The following is a 6,904-nucleotide window of genomic DNA, read 5'->3' as shown; positions in this document are numbered from 1 at the left end:
CTAGGGTGATTTCTACCAGCAATGTGAGCCCAACTGCAACAGTAATGTATGTATGTGGGTGTATGTATATATGTGTGCTTGTTTTCCTGGCCTGGAACTATGTAATATGCAAACTAGTCTGTCCTATGGTGATCCTCCTGCCTCCGCCTCCTCAGTGCTGGGCAGACATGCATCATCATGCCTGGATGAAATTATATATTAAAATATGATTTTTATTTATTTGCAAGCAGAGAGACAGAGAGATTAGGAGAGTGCCAGGGCCTCCAGCTGCTGTGTACACATATGCCACTTTGCACATCTGGCTTTACGTGTGTACTGGGGACTTGGACTCAAGCTTTTTTGTTTGTTTGTTTGTTTTTGGTTTTCTTTTTCGTTTTTGGACTCAAGCTTTTATGCTTTGCAGGCAAGCGCCTTAACCACTGAGCCATCTCTCCAGACCAGGACTTCGTATTTTCATCCAACTTCCAGTTGTTTCTCTCACAACTACTGACATGTGTTTCCCTCAGTGCTGCCTGTTAAGGGCCATCCTGGCCCATGGGGCTCAGCCCATGTTCATCATGGAGTGGGTGAATCTGTGGGTTAAAAAGTGAGAGGAGGGAGCTCTTAGGAGATTCAAAATCACACATGTGATTTCCTCCCATCCCACCCTCAACCAGAACGTCATGACTCCACTCTGTGCATGAGAAAACTGAGGCAAGACAAAGCAAGCTTCCTACAGGCCGCATGCCAGGCAAAGTCTAGGCATCAGCTTACAAGGTATGTGTGAGGCAGGAAGACGCTAATGGAAACCAGGCAAGGAGCACAGGCTGGGAGACTGAGCTCCAGCACTCAGGAGGCTGAGGCAGGGGGATGGGCAGTTGGAGACCAGCTCAGGCTACATAGTAAGATCCTGTCTTAAGAGACAAAAGCAGAGCTGGAGATGACTTAGCAGTTAAGGTGCTTGCCTGCAAAGTCGAAGGACCTAGGTTCGATTCCCCAGGACCCACATAAGGCAGATGCACAAGGTGGCGTATGTGTCAAGTTCATTTGCAGTGGCTTGAGGCCATGGTGCACCCATTCTCTATCTGCTTGCGCTGTCTCTCTCAAAAGAAATTAAAAAAATAAAGACAAAAGCAGGGCTGGAGAGATTGCTCAATGGTTAAGGCGCTTGCCTGGAAAGCTTAACAATCAGGTTCAATTTCCTAGTATTCATGTAAAGTCAGATGCACAAAGTAGCCCATACCTCTGGACCAGGCTAAAGGCCCTGGCTTGTCCATTCCTTCTCTCTCTCCTCTTCTTGCAAAAAGAGAGACAGGGAGGGGATATAATGGAGAGTGGAGTTTCAAAGGGGAAAGTGAGGGGAGGGAGGGAATTACCATAGGATATTGTTTACAATTATGGAAGTTATAAAAAAAAAAAAAGAAAAAAAAGAAAAAAGCAGGGCTTGAGAAATGGCTTAGCAGTTAAGGCACTTGCCTGCAAAGCCAAAGGACCCATGTTTGATTCCCTAGGCCCCACATAAGCCATATGCACATGGTGGCGCACGCATCTGGAATTTATTTGCAGTGGCTAGAGGCCCTTGTGCATTCATTCTCTCTCTCTCTCAAATATATATATATATAGACAAAATCAAACAAGACGAGGGAGGAGCATGGGGTCTTCGCAGCTCTGAGCGCCAAGCACGGGGGGTGGGGTGGGGTGGGGGGGGTGTTAAGTGGTGAGGGGGAGTGTTGGAACTTCTAACTGCTCTTGCTCACGGCGCCACCTAGTGCTCACAATGCAAAGCGTTTTCCAAGCTTCCTCTAGGGTTGAGAGTTACTGGGTAAAATCCCATTATGTTCTGATGCACTTTCTCTCAAAATCTTTCACTTGGGGAAGTATGAGGCAGTCACTTATGATACTCACCTGTAATCCCATCATTTTGTTGGTGGAGGCAGAATAATCAGGTGATCTTGTCTTTTGAAAATAAAAACGGTTATTTTTATTTTGTTTTTAACTATTTTAAAATTATTTGCCCTTTGAGACAAGAGCTCTGTGTAGGCTGCCCTAGAAATCATGAACGTCATTTTTTTAAAGATTTTCTTTTTTTTTTCTTTTTTTTTGGTTTTTCAAGGTAGGGTCTCACTCTAGCCCAGGCTGACCTGGAATTCACTATGGAGTCTCAGGGTGGCCTTGAACTCACAGCAATCCTCCTACCTCTGCCTCCTGAGTGCTGGGATTAAAGGCGTGCACCACCACGCCCGGCAAGATTTTCATTTTTTTATTAGAGACAGAGAGAGGGGTGGGGAGAGAGAATGGGCATACCAGGGCCTCTAGCCACTGCAAATGAACTCCAGATGCATGCACCACCATGTGCATCTGGTTTATGTGGGACGTGGAGAACCAAAACTGGGTCCTTAGGCAGGGAAGCGCCTTCTCTCCAGCCCTGAACCTCATGCTTTGGAGTACTGGAACTGCGGCATCCCCTCCATCGTGCCTGGCTTGTTTTTCTGTTTGTTATTTGCGAGGAAGAATGGATTTTGCCTTTAAGAAGACTAAAAGTACAAATCCTTTTCCAGGAAAAAAAAAAAAAAAGACTTGAGAAAGCTCTGTGTGAGGGGAGTATGAGAGGGGGAGAGGGAGATCTGTACGTGACTTCAGAAGCAAAATACGAAGCAATGAGGCTTCTAAGAGCCTCCCACTATCAGCGCTGACTAGAGAAGCCACACAGTAGTGTGACCCCTTGCCGGCATTTGAGCTCTTTTAGAGACAGCCTGGATCTCATTCTTGGATCTTAAGACCCCAAGTTTTGAGCAATTTGGGATTCTGATTTATTAACTAAATTGCTTTGAACCACACACGAAGATGAGAGGGTGATGACCAGCTTCCACAGGTGGTCTATTCTATTTTCTTGTCAATTACTTTTCTGGTTCTATCATTGTTTCCATAAATCCCATTCTTACAATTCAGGGGCTTCAGCCATGAAAGGCCCTCACTCCCTGGACAATCCACTGCCACCATGTCCACCCTGGAGCGCTGTCCCGAAGGCGGTGCTGGCCCAGGAGGAAAGACAGAGCTGTGACACCATCTTCATCTTGTCTCCATTAGGTGGTGCGAGTAGAGGTCTGCCTCACTGGGAGCTTAGCTGTTCACAGAAAGAACATGACGGGAGGAGCGCCATGAGTTCGAGGCCACCTCGAGACTGCACAGTGAATTCCAGGTCAGCCTGAGCTAGAGAGACCCTACCTGGAGAGAAGGGAGGGAGGGAGGGAGGGAGGGAGGGAGGGAGGGAAAGAGATATGAAGGGAGGGAGAGAGATATGAAGGGAGGTGCTACAGAGCTGCTGTCCCCTGCTGTTGTGGACTTCCTCGTGGTTCCTGGCTGAAGGGGGAGTGGGTGGGCAGAGAGAGAGAGTATTCCTCTCCATTTAAAGAGTAGTGAAGGGGGAAGTGGTGGGGGAAGGGAATTATCATGGTTTATTATCTATAACTAAGGAAATTGCCAATTAAAAAATAAAGAACTCTCCTACTGGTCAGTGCTTATGTCTCTGGCCACACCTTACTGCCAGGGGAAGGGCAGCATTGTCACTGGGTCCCCACTGCAATCCTGGGTTCTCACCTTAGGGAAGTAAAGGACAGACAGTAGCAGGTCTCCACTTTTTCCTCCAAGTTTCTAAGGCCAGGGACGATTATTCCATAAAGATAAAACTGAGAAATAGGGCTGGGACTATGCTCAATGCTAAAGTTTGTCTGACATGTGTAAAGCCATGGCTGTGATCAAAATGAAAGTATCCTTGAGGCCTTGCACAGAATCGCTGTGTCAGGAGCTGTGTGGGCTCCAACACCCCATCAGAGCTGGCTTTGGATGACACAGAACAAAGAGAAACCTGCTGGTGCCCTGTGAGACAGCATCAGTCTGTCTAGTCAGCGGTGAGGACAGCAGGACACGGGCACATGCCCCAGTGACGGTGCTCTGTGTCATTCCCTGGTTGGCAGAGGTCACGCAGCCGTGGTCTTGGCTCAGCTGGGCAATGTCATGACAGCTTCCAAATCAGGCTTGCAGCACACTACCTGCCTGCCTTCTCGTGTCAGCTGAGGCTACAGGGCACAACTGGTTATGGCCAGCTGCTAAGACCCACTGAAGACCCTGACAGCTGGTCAGCACATCCCTCACCTGGCTCTGCGCCACAGAAAGGGGAAGCAAGTAGGTGTTCCTCAAAGGAGTGAGGGGCCGCTGTGCAGTGCTGACCACTGGTGTGGGCTCTTTACTCTGGTGGTATTCAGACCCAGTCCTGACTCCTGAGCACATGGCTCACAGTATCCACATGGTCATTACAGAGGCCCAAGCTCTGTTCTTGCCCATGACCCGCTGACTCACAGGACACACATCTGCAGAGGAGAGATCCTCATAGAAGGGGAGCAGAACACCCTCAGTTGTACAGTCTGCAGGGCTCCGGCATGGGCATCCACTGCGGGAGAATACAGGCCTTATAAAGCTCCTGTCGGGGGCTAGAGAGATGGATTAATGCTTAAGGCGCTTGCCTGGAAAGCCTAATGACCCAAGTTTGATTCCCTGGTGCCCATGTAAAGCCAGATACACAAAATGTTGCATGTGTCTGGAGTCTGTGGTAGTGGCTGGAGACCCTGGTGTGCCCATTCTCTGTCTCTCTTCTCTCTCTCTGCTTGTAAATAAAGAAAGATATTAAATGAGATAAAGCTCCTGTCAGTGCTCGCTGTGAGCTTGCTTGGGAGAGGATGGCAAGGCGTGGAGGGAGGGACACCCAGCTTTCTCACCTTGTAAAACTCGTGACCCTTTTGGACTATGTATGTATTCCCATTCAATGACTGCATTTAAGGACTAAAATGTGGACTCCTATGTAACCCGGCTTCCTGAAAAGATTTTTGAAGTGAGAAGTCTGGACTGGAAATGAGCATGCTTTGAGAGCCAGCCATGGAAAGCGCTGAGGGGAGGAGAGAGGGAAGGCTGGCTGTGGAGTGAGCCCCTGGATGGTGCATCCTGAAAGGAGCAGTTCCCACTACCGTCCACTGCCAGAGACTTGTGCCACTGCGCTGCCCCCACCGCTTGGGCCCTTGTCATCTAAACCTGGGCAGCCTCAGAAGGGGTGGCAGAATGCAGCCAATAGGTACATGCCCTGCCTGCCTCTCCCGCCCCCCTCAGCAGCCTATTTGCCCCCACGAGGGGCACAATCAGGGCAGAGAATCTCCCGGAGTGCTCCGCCACCCCAGTCATCTGTGGGGCCATCTGCACTCAATTACAAGCCCTGGAAGAGGCTGTCATTAGCTTGTTCTTGTTTTGGAGCACTACACATGATGTTGCCAGCTGTGAGCAAAATCGCAATGCAAAGCCTTTTTCCCTCAAAAGCAAATGTTGAGATAGAGTTTACGGTTCACTTTCTGGGGAAATCCTCTGCCTTGTAAGTCCACCTCTTTCCAGGATTGGATTCACTGCTGGACACAAGTGGCTATCAAGACAGAAGATGGTAGCACACACCTGTAATCTGCAGAGGAGCACACGTCTGAGGCCAGGAGTGGAGGGCCTATCTCAAAGCCGGAGACGGGGGAGAGGGAGAGCGAGGCGCTGAGGAGAACCTGTTCTGGAAGAAGCACCTTCGTGGAGAGTCTATCTCAAAGCCGGAGACGGGGGAGAGGGAGAGCGAGGCGCTGGGGCAGACCCAGTTCTGGAAGAAGCACCTTCGTGGAGAGTCTATCTCAAAGCCGGAGACGGGGGAGAGGGAGAGCGAGGCGCTGGGGCAGACCCAGTTCTGGAAGAAGCACCTTCGTGGAGGGCCTATCTCAAAGCTGGAGACGGGGGAGAGGGAGAGCGAGGCGCTGGGGCAGACCCAGTTCTGGAAGAAGCACCTTCGTGGAGGGCCTATCTCAAAGCCGGAGACGGGGGAGAGGGAGAGCGAGGCGCTGGGGCAGACCCAGTTCTGGAAGAAGCACCTTCGTGGAGGGCCTATCTCAAAGCTGGAGACGGGGGAGAGGGAGAGCGAGGCGCTGGGGCAGACCCAGTTCTGGAAGAAGCACCTTCGTGGAGGGCCTATCTCAAAGCACGAGAGGGGTCAGTAGGAGAGCGAGGTGCTGAGAGCCTGTTCTGGACGGAAGCACCTTCTTTCCAGGGGAGAGCCAGGCGTAAAGTGCTGTGTGAACGGCAGCACGTCTACTTGGAAGGTTTGGTGCTGAGTCAGCATGGAAGTCAAGGACAACTTAGCTGCTTAGGGAACTAGGTATTTCTGGCTCACAGGGGAGTGTGGTGGCGCATGCCTATCATCCAGCACATCCAGCATGGGGGAGGCAAGAGGATCAGGAATTTAAGGTCATAGTGAGTTTGAGTCCAGGCTGGCTTACAGGAGACCATGTCTCAAAACAAACCAAACAAAAAAAATGCAGGCTTATAGGAATAGAGCTTGTTGCGTCAGGTTCGCATTGGTGGCAGAAATCACCCAAGAGAACACAGCTTGTGAGAAAAAAAGGTTTATTTTGGCTTACAGATTCGTGGGGAAGCTCCATGATGGCAGGGAAAATGACGACATGAGCAGAGGGTGGACATCACTCCCGGCCAGCATCACATGGACAACAGTGATAGAGTGCCAAACACTGGCAAGGGGACACTGGCTATAGCACCCATAAGCCACCCCCAACAATACACTGCCTCCAGGAGTCGTTAATTCCCAAATCTCCCTCAGCTGGGAGCCTAGCATTCAGGACACCTAAGGGACGCCTGAATCAAACCATCAGACTTGTCAGAAAATACATCAATCCCCAAGTGGAGGGGGCATGTGAGGACACAGGATCCCACTTGAAGGGAACAAACACTGAGCCTAGATAAGCATCTGATGTAGCAGTGACAGCCACAGACTGAAGCGCATGTCCACACTGACATAAAGAAGCGATGGAGGGCTGGAGAGATGGCGTAGCGGTTAAGC

Source organism: Jaculus jaculus, chromosome 1, assembly GCF_020740685.1.
Source record: "Jaculus jaculus isolate mJacJac1 chromosome 1, mJacJac1.mat.Y.cur, whole genome shotgun sequence".
Classification (NCBI taxonomy): domain Eukaryota; kingdom Metazoa; phylum Chordata; class Mammalia; order Rodentia; family Dipodidae; genus Jaculus; species Jaculus jaculus.
The sequence above is the reverse complement of the archived record's forward strand: the minus strand, read 5'-3'. Positions refer to the sequence as shown.